Source organism: Quercus lobata, chromosome 9, assembly GCF_001633185.2.
Source record: "Quercus lobata isolate SW786 chromosome 9, ValleyOak3.0 Primary Assembly, whole genome shotgun sequence".
Taxonomy (NCBI): Eukaryota; Viridiplantae; Streptophyta; class Magnoliopsida; order Fagales; family Fagaceae; genus Quercus; species Quercus lobata.
The window spans coordinates 2,158,310-2,181,429 of NC_044912.1; the positions used below are offsets into that span (position 1 = coordinate 2,158,310).

The 23,120-nt window shown below is 35.5% G+C and overlaps 1 pseudogene; it reads left to right on the forward strand.

Annotated features, from left to right (window-relative positions):
• Nucleotides 1-13,732: 13,732 nt before the first annotated feature.
• On the forward strand, nucleotides 13,733-22,404 carry LOC115959858 (annotated as a pseudogene).
• Nucleotides 22,405-23,120: the final 716 nt, after the last annotated feature.

Here is a 23,120-nt window from a genome sequence, read left to right on the forward strand (position 1 = left end):
AGAAAAGTTTAATCAGTTAAATTCATGGTCATAAAAACGTGTTATACCATGCACAAATTGAAAAATGTAAAGCTTGTACTCTCTTTTTTATGTCCAACATCATAGTTTGGCCTCATTTTTTTTTCTATGAAGAATGTAGAGTCCTCACGTCTGATCTCAGGAGAATAGACAAGAAATAGTTTAAAGGTTGATGCTTGTGACCCATATTGATCAAATTCATTCAAATATTTCAGGAAAATCACCGCCCAAATTGCTTAAAGAGGGGACATATGGTCAAAAGGAAAATGACCCCAAAAAATGTCACTTTCGCAAACCGAATGGGGGGATATGGGATGTGGGGTATTATAAGCCACTAAAATTTTATCTCTTAATTTGTATATGTAGCTTTCTAATTTATATGTTCCCGAAGAGGGGGGGGGGGGGGGAGATTTTATAAAAAGTTTCAAATTTTATATCATATTTTTTTAATTAGAATTTAGGTTTTTTATTTTGTTGATTAAAATCTTAAATTTGCGAAATCCTTTCAATTTAAGGTATTTTTCCATCACCATTATTTATTTCCGTTATTCTAAACAGTATTACAAAATCTTATCAACAATTTCTCAATTTTTTCTTTAGTCCATTACAATTCAAAATAATATAGTTCAATATTTTTTTTTTTTAATTATTGAATAAGGGATCTAACTCATCTAAGTTCTAATTTTAGTTACACAAAAGAAAAAATAATTAATATTTTAATTTGATGATAAATAATAATCTTAGTAGAAAGGCTGCTATAAGATTAATTAGATCTTAATACATATTTTTTAAATTAGATCTAACTCATATAGTGATGCAAGCATTTCTATTTGCCATATTCTAGCGCAGTTTATAGTCTTTGACACTCTTTGACACATTCTTATTTTCCTAAGGTTGATCTATCTCCACGAAGTACACATTCTCAATCTCCAAGGACATCCTCTCACATCCAAAAAACACGTGCATACACCTATATACAGGGTTGTTTAGGACGGCAACCAATTTGACGCTTATTTTTACCGATATTTATCTAGCTGTCTTTTACTTTCATGTCACTTTTATATGAACTCGGAATTTCTTTTTTCCACAACTCAAATCATATCAAATAGTTATGAAAGTGAGTGAAATTGGTTAGAGTATTCGTTTTAATGCTTGTATAATAGAAAACGTAACACATTTTAGCAAAATAAGTTTAAAATTCACCTACATCAAGTTATGTGCAAAATTTGCCGAAAACATATGATTACTATACTTAGACACTATTTATTTTACCTTTATTTATTTATTTTTATGTATTTTGAGAATAAAACAAAAGAGTTAATGAAAGTTATTGTATGTAAAAAAATAATAATAATAATAATAAAATATAATGTAAAATAAATAGTTTGATAAGAAATTTCTAATAATGTTAATAACAAACTGACCCAAATTTTATATTAAAAAAAAAAAAAAAGGATATGTTATTATAAATTTTTAAACGTGCTGATAGGAACACTCTTGTCATCTTATTATTATTATTATTTTTTGTACATGCACCGTGAAGAAATCTTAGACCGTGTCGACAATCGACACACACACACTTAGCTCTAAACTGCACATTGCAGATAGGTCAAGCCCCCGTGGAAGCTAAACAGCTGGATCAAGCTAAGACTAATAATTGAGCTTCGGTGTTCCATCAAGGTCAAGTCATTTATCACCAACAACCTTGATAGAAGCAACTTTCAGGTTCGACTGCAGCACTAGCTGGCACCGCCTCCCCCTCTCACCGTACACCAGTACGCTTTGCGCGTTTCTGGAGACCGTAGCAAAAGAAAAATATCGTACCATGTACGGTCTTCCATATTCTTTGTCAACATTTTGCTTTTTTCCCATCTATGTTATTTTTTTTCGATCCATGTACTTTCACAGTTCACTAGTCAATGGTCAAAAACATGCTGAGCTTTAGCAGTTTAGCCCATCTTCTGTGTGGGGTTTCCTACTTTCCTGGGTATATATATAAATTAGTTTCGATCAATTTAATCAAAGTATACTTTTTTTTTTTTTTGGGGGGTAGATTAAAGTATACTTTAAGTAAAAGTATGCTTTAAGTATGTTCTTTGACGCAGCTGATGGAGAGCTTTATGTTCATTATTATTCATCAAGTTTCATGTAAAGTGTGTCTTGATTGGATTAAAAAAGCAATAATCATGAAACATATGCCATAAATTTTCTCTAAATAGACAAAATGTCGTAAATTTAACTTTTATGATAACTATAAAGATTAATAAAAAGAATTTCTCGCATGGACTATGATCTATGAAGGAGGAAAAAAAAAATAGATCGAAGAACGCAAAAAACATTTATGCAACATGAAAAATATTTACATGGTTCACCATTTGGATTATGTTTGTAAAGTTGTAGCAATTTTCACTATATCAGAGAGAATAGTACAAAAAGCTGCTTGTAGTCATAAAACTCTAATTTTGTAGTGACAAAAAACGAGTTAAAACCCTATTTAAAACGGTAACGCATACAATTCCAAGTCAGATCTGGTCTAAACCCTATCAAACATAAAATTAGGCTCTATACAATCTAGTCAATTTGAGACATATCAAATCCCATGATAAATGAAATTTTTATGAAAAATAAAACAGTCTTTGCAAATATTTTTCAATGAATATTTGCGCTTTAAAGTAGGCAAGATTTGAATCTGTTACAATGTTACTTGATTTTCGATAATTTTATGAAAGATATTGTATTTTTTTTTTAATAGTATAGAACAGAAGGAATATTGGAATAATATTATAAAGCTAAAAATATAAAGTTTCAAGATTATTATACTAAAATAATATCAAGCGTGTTTGGGACCTTGGGTTGGTATATCCCACCAAACCGACAACCCCATTTCCGGTGTCTTTAGGCCTATTGCAAACTTTAATATGTATTTCCTGAACAGGGCTACAACCCATAACTTTTCCCAATGGGCCTCTATTTTTTATGTTCCCTACTTTGGATCTAATATGCAGTTGAACTTACAGCTTGAACCCATGCACCTGGTAAGTGGAGAGGTATCATTTCACCTAATACTGTTATAATGTTTTTAAAATTCTATCCATCTATCTTAAAATGAATTAGATGAATTTTCAATATATATATATATATATATATATATATCATCGTCATTGGCTAGATTATTTCACTTTCTATCCATGAGATATCTTGAAAACCTCGTGGATTGATAATGTGGTGGATTGAACCTTAAACCTTCAAGTTACGTTATATTCTAGACCAATGAGCCCACTACCTGAGTATCTCCATGGAAGTCAATCAACTAAAATCTATAATATAGAAATCAAACAAAAGTCATATTAATTATCTACATATATTTCTAATATGAGAAAATCTATAAAGACAACAAAAATATCATAACACATATAACAAGTGTTATAATATTAGTTCACTTATGCTTCACAAGTGTTAAATTAATAACATTATGTATTTTTATTATTTTTTTTAGAATCACAATCATATGATTTTTAAACAGGTGGGTTTCCGAGTGGAAAATAAAAGTATGAATTTGTTGCTTATATGAATTGACTCAACCCTCCTCAAATCTATGGCTTTTGGAACTAATGTAAAAAGTACAATAATTATGTTGACGACTTATCAAAGGAAACTCATAAACAAAAGGAATTACATGTAAGAAAAAATAATTTGACCAGAGCCCTCTCAGAGATTGCCTCGTTAATGCATGCCACATATATTAAGCCACAAACTTAATTGAAGTTCAAAACAACTTATACAAAACCTCAACTTTAGGCCAATCTTGGACTTAGCATGGGGCTCAAGAACTTTCAACAAATAGAGCAAGGCAGTGCAAATAGAATGCAAGCAGTGGCAAGGGACAACACATATTTAAAGATAGCTAATTTCTAAGGACCATGTTGTCATAGCAGCTATACGATGCTAGTACAAAGTTATTATTATAATGCAGCTCAAATTAGTCAAAAACTCATCAAAGAAAACTCGACAAACAAAAGGAATTACATATAAGCAAAAACACTTTGACTAAAACCTTCATATATTTTATTAAATTGCCCTGGATGTTATATTTTTATGTATTTGTTTTCAGATTATCCATATACATTAAATGGTTCCTGGTCATTCTGCGCAAATGAAGTTGCTCTAATGGTTTTATTAAATGGTGTGAAGCCTAGCATAGGCATTAGATAGCAACAACCATAATTCAATCTACAAACACAATGCTTATCATTGAAATTTTTAGCTGTCTATTGCAGCTAATTCTTGTGATCGAATTTTAATTGCTCACTAAGTAAATAAGGTGTCTGGTGGAGCAGGAATTAATTCTTAGAACTCAGAAAGGCTAAATATACCTGTTCCTATCTCAATAATTCTCACAATTTACCTTATAAATGCCACATTATAATAATCTTTTATAGGCATCTTATCAAAAAACATATCATGCATTATTGTTGCAAATTGCAACCACTCTCCCCCTACATATAATGTGATTAAAGAATTACCAACAAATACATCCAACTCAAAACCCCATCAACAAAATCCTTAGGATCTATTTGGATACCGTTTATTACTAAAAACTGAAAACTGAAAACATTATAGTAAAATAATTTTTAAATGTGTGAATAGTGCTGTGGGACTCAATTTTAATGAAAATTTTGCTTAAAAAAATACTTGTGAGTCCTCTAAACAGTGCACGGGACCCACTTATTTTGACACAAATGCAGCTGAAAGTGAGTTTCAGCTCTATCTAAACTTACGCCAAGTTACTCAAACTCTTTATCAATACCCAACTTTGAAATTGAAGCCCAATCTACCTTTAAATTAGTTTTGTTAGCTACCACAAACCAGCAAGCATATATGGTAAGATTAACAACTTTGGTTCTTAAGAACCCTTACAATAACACAACCAAGAAAAAAAAGAAAAAAAGACTACACCACAACAAAGTTACAAATAATCAACTCATTTAAATTGTGAATCGTTTATTCAATGACATCCAAATTGTGAGTAGCACAAAAACAATGAAAATTAACAGCAAATTGTGGTTAGTTTTCACACTAGCCATGAGTTATGACACAACAAAAATACTTTTAAAAAAAAAAATTACTATTTATAATACAAGGTTCCTAAGCCTATGCAAGTTTGGAGTCAGAATAAAACATACCAACGTCGGTGACCAAGAAATACTATAAAAAACCATAATGTCGCGGTATTTGGGCCTACACCTAGAGCTTGGTTGGGTTGGGCTGAAATTGATAGCCTAATTTTTGGACATACTACCACTTATATGCAAATCAGTGAATTTTAAGGGCCTCTTAGACTGGGCTGGGATGTTAATTGTAACACCCCGACTCAATTTTTATAATTAAACTATGTGTTTAAGTGGTTAAGTATTATTAATATTTTAAGTCACTTACTTACAAAAATTAATATAAAAGTATTTAATAAACATATTATTTTATAATGTCATTGAATAAGAGATTGTAAAGATTATAAATAATTGAAATGATTATTTGTATTATAAATATATATTTAGCATGTACAAACTATAATTTAAGTGGGTTAAGTTATTACATACATAGTTGGTATTTTAATTAAGCATGATGCATGATGCATGAGATATATATATATATATATATATAGTTGTTGTTTTAACTATGTATGATGCATGAGATATTATAGTGGAAATTCCACAACATGCAATCAATTGAAAATCAACACATGTAAAGCCTAGAACCATGAATGATGACAAACCCCATAGACCAAGACTTGGACATGCAATGAGCAAGCTCCACCTAATCACTTCTTTGACTTTCTCAAACAAATAGAACATCCAAGAAGCTCCTTACTTCTCTATTTCCTACGGGTAAACACCAAGTCTGAAATTTCAGCTTACTTTACTCTCTTTTTCTCTTAAGGAAAGTGCTAGGAAGCTCCCTTGAGTCTTCCTCTCAAGTCCACCGGTTCACACACCAAAAGAAATACAAAAACCCACCCAAAAGTCTTCCCCTTATCCCATTTTCTTGGCTGCACCAGACAGAAAGTCCAGCAGCAAGAAGGAAGCTCTTTTCAATTCTCTCAAGCTCTCTACCTCTCATACCTTCTGGTCCAGCCACTAGGAAAGGAAAATCCTTTCATGTAAGTCCATATATATATATATATATGCTATTTTAAGAAGCTTTGAGTTGTGTTGATGGTTTGTGGAAGGTAGATTAGGGTTTTTACTAATTAATGATTTTACATGATTAAAAAAGTAAGAAAAATTTAGGATGAGTATTTTTGATGCTGCTGCTGGGATTTTTGGTTGTGTTTATTTTGACCTAAATGGTTAAATGACTGTATGTAAGTGTTTTATAATATGTCTTATGAGTGTATAAAAATCCCCATATGAAAATACCATTGTTTGGTAATTGTTTATGAATTTATGATAAAACGTTGCAAAGCTGTCACTGTGACAGATTCTGCGTTTATGCATGATAAATTATGTATTAAATTGCATATAGTGAATTTGGATGCTAGGGATAATTCCTATGAAACCTAAGACACTTGTGGCTGTTATAGAAGTGGTCTCACAGAATTTGGATGAACATAAAAATAATGGTTTAATTTATAAGTGGCATGAATTTCAGACAGGACAGATTTGAATATGCTGTTTTACGTGATTTTTAGTAAATCATGGGTTTATGGTTTGAACCCGAAATTTTTATGGTATATACTGGACATACAGGGGAGTGATTCTGTAAAATTTCATGACAATTGGATGGGTTTGAGCAGCCCGTTTGTATTTTACAAATGGAGCCTATGCTGCTGGAATAGAACAGTGAATAGTAAGAGACATGCCTAACTTTGTGGATTTAATTATAAAGTTAGGGTGAATGTTTTGAGCTATAATTTAATATGCTTATCTTTTGGTATGTTTCGATCATAGATTAATTTTGTGTAACTTGTTTTGAGGTTTAGTACCCAAAGGAAGGGGTTCCAAACCATGAGATGGTTGTATGTATGAAGCTGTTTTGCCTGACGTGTTGTATGTTATCATATGAATCTATATAGTTACATGATCATGCTTAAAAGATTTTATATTTATGCATGCATCATTACCCTAACCTTAAAGCACCTTTTGAAATAAAGTTAGCTCTTTTAGAAATATGGGATTAATATAAGAATGTTGTTTTCCCTAGGATTTTGTACTTGTTGTTGATGAATGTATTTTTGTTTGTGGGAACCTCGTTGAGGTGGGATTAGGATTTCCTTAATTCTAAGAAATAGGCTTTGAGTTGATTGTGTAAGTCTATGACAAGGAAATTATAGATAGTAATAAGCTTCGATTTATGGTTTAGGTGTTACCAGTATCCAAGTCTAAGCTCCTTCGACTTTAAGCTCTCGGTTCCTCTGCTTTCAGGTAAGGGATAAGTTATATGAGTATTTGGTAAGTCATGAGGTTATTTTAAAGTATATTATGCATTAAAATGTTTTTTATTAGAGATATGGCATGTAATCATTATTCTGACAAAGTTATGTTCGTGAGTTTTCGAAAAACTTATGTATATGATTTAAGCATATTGATGCTATTATTGATTCTATGAACATGATGTTTAATGAAAAGAATGAAAATGCTATTATTATCAAATATTATGCAAAATAAGAAATTGCAGTATGATGTAAAGTATAAAATTTTTTCGGGTTATGTCCTCTGGTGATCTGAACTCTGCTAGTAGGGGTTAATTACTAGCTTTCCATGGAAAATGTTATATGATTTGGCCATTAAGTGGGACTGGCTCTGCTGTACCCGCCCCTTGTTGGTTACGGCCAACTTGTGGGGGAAGCCAACCTACCCCCATGGTTGGAAGATATGTATTATGATGATGTGATCCCGGGAATACCTGGCATTGTGGGGAATGCTGGATGCCTAGCACTGTGGTGCTAGAAGCCTCCCAAATAAGTACAGACTTGTCAGATATGGGCTAACCAATAAGTTTTTTATGAACAGCTATGTTATGTTATTAATCATGAGAGAATTATTTTGTTTAAATGTATTGTGAAAAGTGAAAACTCTCATGGCAAGAAGAAGTTCTAATGAAAAGAAAAGCTGTTCATTAAAGATAAAAGTTTCTGAAAATTCTGATATGCTATAAAGGTAAAGTTTCTGATGAAAGTACAAGTTATGTTTAAAAGTTATCAGATAAATGTTTTTTTTGAAACGTTAAGTTTTATGATCATGAAAGTTATAGTATTCTATGAGAAGAAGTTTATAAAGAAAAGTTTTCTTATTAGTCAAGATGTTTCCAGCTTAATACAGAGTTGCCAATTATCTTATTTAAGTTAAAATAATTATATTGTAATGAGAATATATGTATGGCGACTTTGTAGGAAGTGAAAGAAGTTTAATCCGAAAGGTTTTAGTAATATTAAACCGATAAGAAAAAGGAGAACAATTATTTCTTATGATGAGCGTATAAGCTATTATTATGAATAGTATAAAGTACTATGCATGAAAAGATGTTTTCCTGTTCGAATATTCATAAAATGAAATGATTTGGTTACATGCATCCTTATTGAATTCTCCTATATCTTACCTTTACTGAGCTGTGTAGCTCACCCCTTCCACTCTTTCAGTTAGCAGGTTTTATTTTGGAGCAGAGGGAGCCTTAGTCGAGTTTCGGAAGGAGCTGGTTTAGTTTTTTTTATGTATAGATCCTAAGTTAGCAATATGATGTTTAGATTTGTAGCATTGTTTATTTTGGGATCTAATGAAAGTGTATACCTTAAAGTATTAAGAGATGTATTATGTGAAATTCCGAATTTGAACAATTGGTGAATTATGTTATTCTTTGGAGTAAAATGTAGAGGCTCTGAATGTTAAGTGAAAGGTTATATCATTTAAGAAAAGAAACAAGAAAATTATTCTGAAATGAAAAAGAGAAGCTTTTGGAAAATTTTTGTAAAAGTTAAGTTGGTTCTTGTTAATATCAGGTTTAGGCTTGATATTAGCATGCCGGTCATGGTCACAAATCCGGGTACCGGGTTTGGGACGTGACATTAATGGTATATAATACCACTCTAATTTTGTTGAGTGCTTCGGATACCCACAGAAAACGATCTCAAAACTCCTTTGCCCTAACCCTCCTGACATTGACAAACGTTGCTCCTCTATACAAAGCTTCTAGCCATGCTTAAGGTTTTGAATTGGGATGATGAGAGTGAGAGGTTTCCGTTGTCTGTTTAACAAACAATAACAGCCCATGTATACGTATGCTATTTGGGCCAACCCATATATGTTGTAAGAAAGTCACTATAGGTTCTTTTGGGTCAGTTGAGATATGGGCTTTTGGGTTTAGTAGAGATAGTATCTCCTTTGGGTTGTTGGTGGGATCAAGGTAATTGAGTGAGCTTTGTTGAAGATGGGCTTTGTGCACAAAAAAGAAAAGAAAAGAAAAGTATCTTATAAGTCAGTTTTACTAGAGTTCTCTCATGTAACATGTTCGGATCTCATGTGTGTGAGTCCTACGCAGGGGTGGTCTCATACTCTCATGGAACTTGTGCAATTAATAAGAAATTTTCACAAAATATTTTTTTATCAAAGCAAAAAATTTAATAATTATGGTAATTATTAATAAACATTTATTATGATTTTGTTCATATATGGAAGTATGAAACTATATATTATACTATATAAAGAAAATAATATTTTCTATCAAAAAAAAGAAAAGAAAAAGAAAATATGATTTGGTAAGATTTCAATGTAAGATTTAAATATAGAATAAAATTTATAATTATTTGAAAAATATGTAATAGAATAATGACATGTAAAATTATTCTTACTAACTTTTTAGGGCAAAATATTATGATTTTTTTTAGAGAGTTTCAATTTATGGTGTCCGCTTAATCAAAAGTTAAATGTTATTATTATTATTATTATTATTATAAATCTCTAATAATATATATGCTCACAATACATTTTTATTTATTTATTTGAGAAACACACACACATATATGGGCTCACAATACATGAAATGAGATTCTAAAAAAAAAAAAAAACAGTAATTATATAAGCCTTTAAAAGTTAACATAATTTTTTAGTAATGTTTGTGGTGTGCTTTTGTGTTAGAACCTCATCCTATCTCCCTTCTATGTATATTTGTTTTTAAAAAAAGAAAAAAAAAAAACTTAATCTTATATTGCTTAAAAAAGTGTGTGTTATGTGTAGAACAATTTGGCCCTTTCTTTTAAAGCTTACCATTTCTTTAAAGTGAAGTTAATCGTATTTCTATGTTTGTGTGTGTTTTCAAAAATAATTATTGGTGCATTATTACGTTTTATCCTCAATTAATTAATTGGTAAACCATTCACAATTTTCTTTTTCTTAAAAAAGAAAAAAGAAAAGTATAATGACTTATACTTGAAAGGCAATTTTAAGTTAATATGCATTTCCGGGTAGAACTCTTATGAAGATGAAGGTTGGTTGTGTGGGACTTCGCTGTACTGAAGCAGCAATCTTTGGTGTGCTGCCAACAACAGCAAAATCATTATACAATGCAACTGCATCATCCTAGAATGCTAGAAATTCATACAAAACTTGTAGCAACCAAGAGCACTTGAGGTCAAATGCTTCTTAAGAGGGAGAGTCCTGATGTAGGGAATTTCAAGTGGTTGCATGCTAATCATCTTGTAACTAGTTAGTTAGTTAGATGATTGGTTAAGCATTAGCCAATAGGATTTAAACACTTGTCAAGTATCTAGAAGGCTGCCAATGCCAAACAAGTGCCAGATTGTAGTTACTTTGTGATTAGTTTTGAATGCAATTACATAGATTGGCCTAGTACTATTTTCAAGAGATGGATTTCTCTTAAGAAGGTTTTGTCACACCTTGTTCCTTTTTCTAAGCAACTCGAATTTCCTTTAATCAATTCTAAGCCTACACAGCAGTCCCCTTAGAATCCCTGCCACTACTGCTTGGTCACTTTGGAACCGAAGGAACAAATGCTGTTTCAATGAGCCAACTATTCCTCTGAATTTTGTGACCGAAAATGACAAATATCTCTGAGACTTCAAACGTTTTAATGGGACACCAGCCAAATTAGCTCCGCTTGCTAAACCTGCCTGGAGACTGCCTACAACTGGTTTGGTAAAAGCTAATTTTGATGGGGCTTTCTTTGAAGATTCGGGTGAAGCTGGGAAAGGAGTTGTAATCCGAAACTCCCTTGGCGAAGTAATGGCTTCTCTCTCTGAAAAAATCCCTAAGCCCTCATCAATAATTACCCTGAAGCCTTGGCAGCTTGGCGTGCAGTTCTGTTTACAAAAGAGCTTGGTTTCAACGAGTCCACATTAGAAGGCGACTCGGAAATTGTCATCAATGCTATCTGTAAAGGTAATATGTATCACTTGGCTTTTGGTAATTTCATCAAAGATATTCTGTCTTCAATAAACTCGCTTTAGAGTTTTTTATTTTCTCATACTTATAGACAAGGTAGGGTTGTAACTCATGCTTTGGCAATGAGAGCTTCAGTATCTTTTTATTTATTAGCATGGATGGAGTCTATTCTACCAGACATTGAAAACATTGTATTGGCTGATTTTCCAACGGGTTGATTTGAATTCAATATGTTTCTATTTCTCCAAAACAAAATTTAATATTCTTTTTTTTTTGTTTATATTTTATTTCGGGAGGGGCAAGTATGGTTATTCTTGACTTCTTGTAGTTGCCAAATGTTGTGGAACGTCCCATATTTGTTCTGTGAATCATGACATCTGGGGGGATGTGTTTCAGGTGCAAACATGACAGTTGCATGCTTAAGATTTTTCAAATCCGGACAGTTCATTGAACCGTAAAATGAAGAAGTTCAAAGTTTTTGAGGTCGAACTGTGATGACATAATAATTAATTTAATAATTAATTAATATGAAATAAATAAAAATTAATGCATAAAAATTAATAATCTTAACTAAACATTTAAAGAAAATCAAGTATTCAGAGACTACTAAAAATAAAATGTATTTTTTACAGTTTAATATAAGTTTTAAATAGATATTTTCTTATCATTTATAATATTTTAATAAATTTGCACATTAATCAACCTAACAATATCTTTAAAAGTCATGATTTATACCATTAAAATATTTAACTATTTATCATCCACAACAGCCTATCTGCCTAGGCTACAAAAAAAGAAACAGACTAAACACTACCACGTACAGAAGACATGACTAAAGAAACGAATAAAAAATTAAAAGATGCTGCAGCAGACCAGAAAAATGACTAAAGCAAAGAATAAAAAATTGAAAAAAGCTACATTAGACTAAGGTTGCGTTTGGATTGGGATGAAACTTCTGCGTCTGCGTTTGCGTTTTTTTTTTTTTTTTTTTTTTTTTTTTTTTTTTTTTCACGCGTTTTTGGCGTTTTGGTGTTGCGGCTACTGTTCATGCACTGTTCAATGAACAGTAGCCGCAAACTTTGACTTTTCAAATTTTTTTGGACCAATCACAGCACATCGTGTACTGTTCACGGACCCACAAATTTCACTTTTCAGCAACTTTTTCATTAAAAATGGGTCCCACGATACTATTCACACATTTAAAAATTATTTCGCTACAGTGTTTTTCAGTTTTCAGTTTCAGTTTTCAGTTTTCAGCTGTATCCAAACGGACCCTAAATCATGTCCTCTGGTTATAAATTATAATTCCAAATCTCAATGTTTAAAGTTTCAAGGTGGCTAGCTGTTAGGCATTTGGGCATTTGATCTGACCGTGGCTTTGAAAAATGAAGTATCAACAGATTCAACACTACCTTTGCAAGACAAAAAATGCTTCTCTCTCGCCCAAACATCATTTTGCAGAACCCATTCTCTCTCTCTCTCTCCATGAAATCTCTTGTTCCTCTTTCCTCTTAGACCAAAATCACAAAGTAAAGATGTCATCTAGTCCATTGTGGAGCTACGCTGTGAAGAACAAAGTCCATAGTGAGTTGTGACCTCAGATCTGGTTCTTTTGGACCACCATTTTTTAGGGGGAAAAAATGGTAGTTCCGTCAATTCAACCAATCACGAGACTCAGACACAAGCTTCAGCAGCAGCCGTCCTTCCTCCTCTGTCAGAATCCCTCGTTCCTTCGATCTCCTCTACAAAGACCGTTCGCTCCAACAATCGGCCCTCTCCACCATCAACTCTTACTCTGAAGGGAGTAGAATTTAAAGCTTGTTTTTCTGTGTTTTTTTTTTTTTTTTTTTTTTTTGAGGTTCAGATTGAAAGGGAAGGAGGGAACCGTGAGAAGCGGTCTGATCACGGTTCTCAGAACCGTGAGGTCCGACCGCGGTTCACACGGGTCCCTGTTTTTTTTCACATAGAGAGGTTCTTGAAACTAAAAGAACCGTAAAGATGAACGGTTCGAGGTTTTCCCGGTCGGACCGTACGGTCCGGTCCGGGTTTCAAAACCTTGGATAGGAACTTATGGAGAATGTGAGTGGGAATATGCTGCTGAGGCCAAATTAATGGTCACAGTTGGACCAAACTACGAGATAGCCTAAAGTTTGGGCATACAAATCTAAGCCATATCATGTTGAACACAACAGGTCAAAAAGAGTTAAGAGCTAATAGCAATAGTAGTGGTTGAAACTGTTTGAATCAGACTAGGAAATCTGAATAGGCACTGTTTGTTTCTGAAGGAATTAAGGCAGGAAATGGAAGGGAAGTGAGAGGTGTTTGTGAAAGAGCTAAAGATGGTGAGCTTTTTATCAGCACCAATGGTAGCTGTCTCAGTCTTGCATTATAGCCTGCCGTTTGTTACTCTGATGATGGTGGGACACCTTGATGAACTCTCTCTTTCCGGGGTCTCTGTCACCTTTCTTTCACCATTGTAATTGGCTAGAGTCTCATTGTAAAGTCCTTTTGTCTCCTTTGTCCTCCTCTAGATAAATTTCATGCATGCATTATAGCTGAAAAAAGTGAAAACCCTGGTTTTTAATCAGCGTAGAATAGAAGACACACCTATAGATTTACCAATCACTAATTAATGAAATATGTATCCATAGTAAAGCTGCAAAAACAATTTCAGCTTAATTGATTATTTGGCTTTCCGAATAAATTTGGTCTGGTTTAAAGTGGACCATCTTCGTGCTTGAAGTGCGTTTGGCAAGCCCAAAAAAATCCAGTTTTTTGGGATTATTTTGAGAGGTTATACACACAACAACAACAACAACAACAACAACAAAAAAAAAAATCAAATAATCCCCCATTTTTATTCCTGTATTACTTTCAGCAAATAAGCAATCAGCAAAGCTTATCCTAATGCACTAGTCTCTCTTTTTTTTTTTTTTTTCTTTGTGTGTTGGTAGAACTCAAGATTCTTCACAAGCCTAAATGAACTTGATTGACTTGTCTAAAACTAACATCCTAATATCTGTTTATTTACTTATATAAATTAGTAAATCAAAAGCATAATTCTTTGTCAAATGTATATCCAAACCATATTTATTGTTGTTGTTGTTTTTGTCATAACATCAGACGGAGTAGTTACTATGTCAGCATAGATGTCTACTAGTTTGAGAATCTGATATGTCTAATTAAGGAATATAATTCAATCATCATGATAAGTGAATTTTTGACTGCTAAGCAGTGTGGGATGGCTGGTGCATTAGAGACTTATGCGGACAAGATTATGGGGCAGAACAATATAAAAAACTAGGAATTTATACTTACGCCGCCATCATCTCTCTTATTCTGGTTTGTATCCCAATATCTATCCTATGGATGTTCACAGACAAATTACTAATACTCATAGGTCAAGATCCAACAATCTCACATATAGCTCACAAATACTGCGTATGCCTCATCCCTAACCTGTTTGCATACGCTATACTTCAACCACTAGTTCGCTATTACCAGACTTAGAGCCTGATCCTTCCATTGCTCTTTAGTTCATTTGCAGCTCTATGTTTCCATATACCTTTTTGTTGGACTCTAGTTTTTAAATTAAAGTTAGGAAGTAGTGTGGCTGCATTAGCCTCTGCTTCATCATATTTGTTGGATGTGCTCCTGCTTGGGGTATACATGAAGTACTCTTCTGCTTGTGAGAAAACTCTTGCCGTATTCTCAAAGGATGTCTTCTTCAGCATGGGGGAGTTCTTTCGTTTTGTTGTTCCTTCAGCTGGAATGGTTTGGTAATTTTCTGTTTTGTTCTTTCTTTCAAGAAATTTGTAGTCTTCATTTTTTGGCTACATGTATCAAGTCTCTTAGCATTTTGTTGCTTGTCAATCATAATAGTCTTGAATGGTGGTCGTTGGAGGGACTTATTTTGCTTTCCGGGCTTTTACCAAATCCAGAATTGGAGACTTCAGTGCTTTCGCTATGGTATGCTTCTTTTCCATATTTACTGTATGAGATTTACAATAGAATGCTTCTAATTTTTCACTGCATGCAGCCTTACAATTACCAATTTGCAGTACTACATACCATATGGATTTGCGGCAACAGCAAGGTTTGCTCTTAAATTTGTTTCCTTACGCCTAAACTTGTCTAAGCATGTTACACAATTGTTTTGAAAAGAATACATAAACTCTTTGTAGCACTCGGGTTTCAAATGAGTTGGGAGCTGGGAATGCACAAGCAGCTAAAACGACTGTTTAAGGCCATAATGGTTCTTGTAGTGGCAGAGATGGTTATTGTAGCTATGATTCTCTTCTTCTGCCATCGTGTTTTGGGCTATGCCTTCAGCAGTAAGAAGGAAATTGTAGATCGTATTGCAGATATGGCTCCTTTGCTTTGTCTCTCAATAATTATGGATGGCTTACAGTTACAAGCAGTACTTTCAGGTAACTTTCTCACATTTCTCTCATGTAATGGGCTTTGATTTGGAGCTAAATTTTTGAAAGTTATAACTTTTAATTCTTATCAATTCAAGTGAATACTATAGCTATACTATCAAATACACATTAGTTCATTATTCATTTAGAATATTTTCTTTGCAATTAAAAAGTTAACTAATGGTGTGGAAAAATTTAAACAAGTTCACTCTTGGAAGTAAATTTCTTTCTGGATTAAAAAATAGCCTTACATCCTTAACAGGAAATGTCTAGTTAGTAGTTATGCCATAGTCATAACCATCATAATCATATTGTGTATATTTCATCAAAATAGATCAGCATAAGATGCCAATGTAGAATTGATTCTTTCTTGTTATATTGCTTGCCATTAAATCACAAAGTTATTTTGTGCTATATATGCATCAGGGGTTGCTAGAGGAAGTGGCTGGCAGGATATAGGAGCCTATGTAAATCTTGGGGCATATTATCTGGTTGGGGTTCCAGATTGTTGAAGTGGGAACAAGCCTATTCCAGTTCAAGTTTAACACGGAATATGATCTGGAGAGGGTTTTCAGGGGTGGTCCATGGACCTTTGACAATCAGGCACTTATGCTCCAAAGGTGGAAAAAAGGGATGACAGCGGAGAACGTTAGGTTCGAGTCTGTGGCTTTGTGGATTCAAATATGGGGCGCCCCATTTGATATGGTGTCCCCTAAGGTTGCGACGGAAGTTGGTAGCCGACTGGGTGAAGTGGAGGAAGTGGAGAAGCGTCGGCGACAGGACACTCAAAGTCTGTTTATGAGGGTTAAAGTGGCCATCCCGATCTCGAAACCAATTCGCCGAGGAGGCTTTCTTGCTGGGTCCGATGGTCAGAAAACTTGGGTCACCTTTAAATATGAACGCCTACCATTGTTTTGCCATTGGTGTGGAATTTTGGGGCACGACATCAAGCACTGTGCGCACTATTTTGCACAGACAAAAAGCAGAGGCGATGTGATCTGCCAATATGGGGAGTGGATGAGAGCTTCGGGTGGGCGAACCCGGTCGCCTCCACGGCGAGATTCAAGCTGGCCGAATTACCAACGGGATGAAAATGTTGAGGTATCTGGAAAGGTGCATGAAGATGGGCATGGTGGAGTGGCGGCGATGGCTTCCAATGAGTTACGGTCTACGGCGGTTGACAAGCCTGAGAATGTAGGTAACGGATGTTCCGGGATTGTCCCAAAATTCCAGGAGGAGATCATGGGGGAAGGCGTGAAATCTGGGATTAATAGTGAACGGATGAATGCGAGATTTACGGAAGTATCTTTGGAAGTTCAAAATTTGAATCTTGAACTTGCACGTGAGGAAGGGACAAACCATGCTGGTAACGTGCATGAACATGGGGAAGACTTAAAGCATAATGGGCCAAATTTAAATAAGTCTCGGCCCACTTGGACTAGACTTTCACGTATGGACTGTGGGCTTAATGAAAATAAGAAGAGTGGGACTAGCACGTCCTTGGGAAAAAGAAGCTTGGTGCATGAATGTGAACAGGACCATGCAGAAGGTTTGGAGATAAAACAAGTAAAGCGTGGGAAGGTGCAGAATGACTCTCAAGATAGCAAAGCGGCGGGGGCGTCGGAACGCCCTTGCCTAGCACAATGAAGTTATTAAGTTGGAACTGCCAAGGGCTTGGGAACCCTTGGACAGTTCGAAACCTTCACAAATTAGTGAAGGACAAAGCTCCCACAGTGTGTTTTTTAATGGAGACACGCTTGGACAGAGAAGGTTTTGACTGGTATTGTAGAGAGTTACCGTACAAGAACAAGTTGATTATCAAAAAGCCAAATTCTGGAGGTGGGCTAGCGCTGCTTTGGAAAAAAGAGGTCAGATTGGATGTCATTAATTTTACAGATAACCATGTGCTTGCGAAGGTGGTGGAGGAGGATGGTTTCGAATGGTTTTTAACTGGATTTTATGGGTGGCCGGAAGCAAGTCAGAAACATAAGTCTTGGGCTCTGTTAAACCATCTCTTGTCTTTTGTTAATGGGCCATGGATGTGTATAGGGGACTTTAACGCTATCCTGCACACATCCGAAAAACAAAGTCGATGTCCACCGAGTCAATCACAGATGGATGAGTTTCGCATGGCGTTGGATTCCTGCCGTTTGGCTGATCTAGGCTTTGTTGGGTTCCCTCTCACATGGAACAACAAACGGCCAGGGGTTGCAAATACAAAGGAACGGCTGGACCGGGCTGTGGCGAATGTGGAGTGGAGAGAAAAGTTCCTGGATAGCACAGTATATCATCTCTCTTCACATGCCTCTGACCACTTCCCAATTTTGCTGGAGACTAGAAGAGCTAGGGACTTTAGAACTCGTGGGCCAAAGAGATTCCGCTTTGAGGAAGCTTGGCTGCTTTTGGAAGATTGTGAGGCAACTGTACGTGATGCTTGGAACAAAACAAGTGGAGTGTTATCTCCTTTAGCTGCTGCACATGGAAAGATAACAAGTTGTGGGGAGGAATTACATGTATGGGGTTCTTCTAGGACCCACTCGGATATTGAAGCCATTAAAAAGTTACAGAGACACGTGGAGAGGCTTAATGCTAGTGACTATACTGTAGAGTGCAAAGCTGAACTGTTGGCAGCAAGTAGGCAGTTAGATGATCTTCTTCTCAAACAGGAGATTTATTGGGCTCAACGATCCCAAGTGGCCTGGTTGAAACATGGGGACAAGAACACAAAGTTTTTCCACACTAAAACCACTCAAAGACAGCGGAGAAACTACATACAGGGGATTAAAGATGGGCATGATAGGTGGTGCGAGGAAGTTGAGGATATTGCTAGGGTGGCCACTGAATATTTTGAGAATTTGTTTCGAGCAGGTAGCTGTGACCGTATGGCGGATTGTCTCAGTGCTGTTCCTAATAAAGTAACCACCAATATGAAGGAAGTCCTAACTTGTGAATACACTGCTGAGGAAGTCCGAGTAGCACTGTTTCAGATGGGTCCTACAAAAGCTCCCGGTCCAGACGGTATGAATGCTCTTTTTTATTAGAAATTTTGGCATATTGTTGGCAATGATGTGACTACTGCTGTTCTGGATTATTTAAATAATGAGAATATGTTGCCTGATATTAATTATACCCATATTGTCCTTATTCCAAAAATAAAATCCCCAGAAAAAATGACAGACTTTAGGCCCATTAGTCTCTGCAATGTTATCTACAAGATTATTTCCAAAGTGATTGCAAACAGACTTAAACTGATCCTCCCTCATTTGATCTCTCCAACACAAAGTGCCTTTGTACCTGGCCGACTCATTACTGATAATGTACTGGTTGCTTATGAAACCTTACATAGTATGCATTGTAGAAAAAAGGGAAGGAATGGATCCTTAGCATTGAAGTTGGATATTAGCAAAGCTTATGATCGAGTTGAATGGTCTTTTCTTAATGGAATCATGGTGAAACTGGGCTTTCCAGAAGTATGGATTAAGCATGTGATGGGTTGTGTTACTTCACCTTCTTTTTCTATTTGCATTAATGGTAAATCTTATGGCCATATTATCCCTTCTAGGGGACTCCGTCAAGGAGATCCTTTGTCCCCTTATTTGTTTCTGTTATGTGCAGAAGGCTTTACTGCATTACTTGCAAAAGCAGAGCTGGAAGGAAGGATACATGGCATATCTGTTTGCCGGAGAGCCCCAAGTATTTCCCACCTATTGTTTGCAGATGATTCCCTGCTTTTTTGCCAGGCCAAGAAGGAAGAAGTTCATGTCATTAACCAAACTCTCAAATTATATGAAGATGCTTCCGGCCAATGCATCAACTTTGAGAAGTCCTCGGTTTTTTTCAGTAGTAACACTGAGGGAGCACAGAGAGATTGGATTAAGCATGAACTAGGGGTTAAGGCTGTGGACAGATTTGAGTCTTATTTAGGCTTGCCCACTCTTGTTGGTTGTGCTAAATACCAAACCTTCTCCTTTCTAAAGGATAGAGTTTGGAAAAAGATTCAAGGGTGGAAGGGGAAGATGTTGTCTAGGGCGGGAAAGGAGGTGCTAATAAAAGCGGTGGCCCAGTCCATTCCGACGTACACGATGGGGGTTTTTCTACTCCCAGTCAAACTTTGTAATGAGCTAAACTCTATGTGTGCTAGGTTTTGGTGGGGACAGGTGGGGGATGAGAGGAAAATTCACTGGAGGAGTTGGAGTGCACTATCACAACCCAAAAAGGAGGGAGGGATGGGCTTTAGAGATCTGAGGGATTTCAACCTTGCTATGCTGGCAAACCAAGGGTGGAGACTTATACAAGATCAAAACTCGCTTCTTTATGGTTGCCTCAAAGCAAGGTACTTCCCAAGAACAAGCTTTTTGGAGGCCTCTGATACCCCAAATAGCTCATATACGTGGAAGAGCCTTATTGCTGCCAAACCAATTCTGAAGACTGGTTGCTGTTGGAGAGTGGGTAACGGATCTTCTATTCGAGTCACACAGGATAAATGGATCCCTAACTATCCTTGTAATAAGGTGATTCACCCGCTTGTTGAAGAGGAATGGGAATGGAGAGTTGCCGAGTTAATTGATTGGGAAAGGCATACTTGGGATGGTGAGCTTATAAGGAGTAGATTCCACAGGGATGATGCGGAGGCGATTTTACGGATTCCATTGAGTAGGAGATATGTGATGGACAAGGTGTATTGGCTCCATAATAAATCTGGGGAATACACGGTGAAGTCGGGATATCATATTGCACGCACACTTTCAAGAGAGGAGCAAGGAGTGGGCGAGTCATCTATGCCAATTCGAGGAAGTCATGTGTGGGCCAAGTTGTGGAAGCTTCGTGTGCCCAACAAAATAAAGATTTTTGGATGGAGGGCATGTCAGGATATCCTCCAACCAAGGATGCTCTGTTTCGACGCAAGATAACAGAGGATGGTGGGTGCGAAATTTGCAAAGGAGGATTGGAATCTGTGCTTCACGTTCTGTGGGAATGTCGAGTGGCTCAAGATGTGTGGGCGGGCTGCTCTAGCAAAATTCAGAAAAGTGTCCTGGGACAATGGGATTTTATGCAATTGGTTGAAGGCATGATGGATAGGCTGCCTACAGAAGAGTTCGAGTTGTTTTTGGTGCAAGGATGGATAATATGGAACCAACGGAACTCTATTATTTATGGAGGACATGTTCAAGATCCAGCTAAGCTTACTCAAAGAGCTAAGGACATGTTGGTGGATTTCCAGGATGCTCAGGACTCGTTGGCCATCGAGACGTCCGTGGGTGGGGACAGAGATAGGTGGAAACCACCATCGGGCTTGGTCTACAAGCTGAATTTTGATGCGGCAACGTCTCCATGCTTGCGGACCTCTAGGTTTGGTGCGGTCATACGGAACGAGAAGGGGGAAGTGATGGCTGCCTGTGCTGCCCGAGGTCCACCAGTCTCAGATAGCGAGGAAGCGGAAGCGTTGGCTTGTCGTAAAGCCATGGAGTTTGCAGTGGATGCCGGTTTTTCCGATCTGATCATTGCGGGAGACAATGCTGAAGTTATGAAAGCCATATCATCAACTCGGTTTAACTGTTCACGGTTGGGCCATATATATGATGATATTCGATGCCTCACAGCTGGTTTACATGCATGGTCCACAAGCTGGGTTCGACGGAGTGCTAATGGAGCTGCTCATTCGCTAGCTCAGTTCGCTAGGGAGATAGAGAATGAAACTGTATGGCTGGAAGATTCACCGGCCCCGGCTTTAGAGGCCTTGTATTCTGACTCTTTGTTATTATGAATGCATGAGTTTTGATTGGGTTTTCAAAAAAAAACCTTAGAAATCATATATTGTCTCTTACTATAACAAAATTATTAATTATTATTGTTAAGTGAATTTTAATTATTACTACTTAGAATACTTTAATTTATTATTTACTAGTTTTTGTCATTACTCTTTTTAATTCTTATATTTAACAATTTAACTCAACTTTGATAACTTATTGGTCTTTATAATTCATTAAAAGTAATTTTTGTTGTGTCTTTTGCATTACTCTATTAAGAATTTAATAGGACAATACAATCATTTAAAAAAAAAAAATTGTCTTCATTTAGAATATTTTCTTTGCATTTAAAAAGTTAACTAATGGTGTGGAAAAATTTAAACAAGTTCACTCTTGGAAGTAAATTTCTTTCTGGATTAAAAAATAGCCTTACATCCTTAACAGGAAATGTCTAGTTAGTAGTTATGCCATAGTCATAACGATCATAATCATACTATGCATATTAATTTCATCAAAATAGATCAGCATAAGATGCAAATGTAGAAGTTGTGATTCTTTCTTGATATTGCTTGCCATTAACTCACAAAGTTATTTCGTGCTATGTATGCATCAGGGGTTGCTAGAGGAAGTGGGTGGCAGGACATAGGAGCCTATGTAAATCTTGGGGCATATTATCTGGTTGGGGTTCCAGTAGGTGTTGTTTTGGCCTTCGTTGTATACTTGAAAGGAAGAGGTCTTTGGACTACTGTACAAGCATTTCTACTTGCTCTTAAAACAAGTTTCACAAATTGGGAAAAACAGGTTATTAGTACCCAAAAAAAAAAAAATTTATTCCTTTCTATATATTTGTTTTTATTATTACACCTTTCTACAACTAAAGTTCATGTTCAACTTGATCATATGGTATGAAAATTGAGAACCTTAAAACTATTTGTGACTGAAATAATTGGTGTCCAATTGAGTTGAATGGACAAAATATTAGACTAAACAATTTTGAATGCTTAGTTGTATTTAGCAAGTGAGAGGATATTTGATGAAGATATTTAGGGTCCGTTTGGATATAGCTGAAAACTGAAAAATACTGTAGTAAAATAATTTTTAAATGTGTAAATAGTACCGTGAGACTCATTTTTAATAAAAAATTACTGAAAAGTGAAATTTGTAGATCTATAAACAATGCACAAGACCCATATGTGGCTAAAAATTAGTTGCAAAGTCAAACTTTTCAACTAAAAAAAAAAAAAGCCAGAAACGCAAATGTTGAGTCTGGGAAGTGCAAAACACACTTCCCAAAGGCACACTTAGCCCAAACTTCAGAGTTTATTGAGTAAAATGGACAAGATTTTTTATTTGTAATATATTCCAAAGAAGTGTAGGGAGTGTTTAGTACATGTGTTTGAACATATGTTTTCAGTTTTTGAACAATATTATATGTATTTTGATACATTTTTTCATTCACACGTATTTTCAAAAAAATTAAAAAAATTATTTAAACATACATACCAAACAGCTACCAATTTAGCTAATACTAATTTTTATCTAAC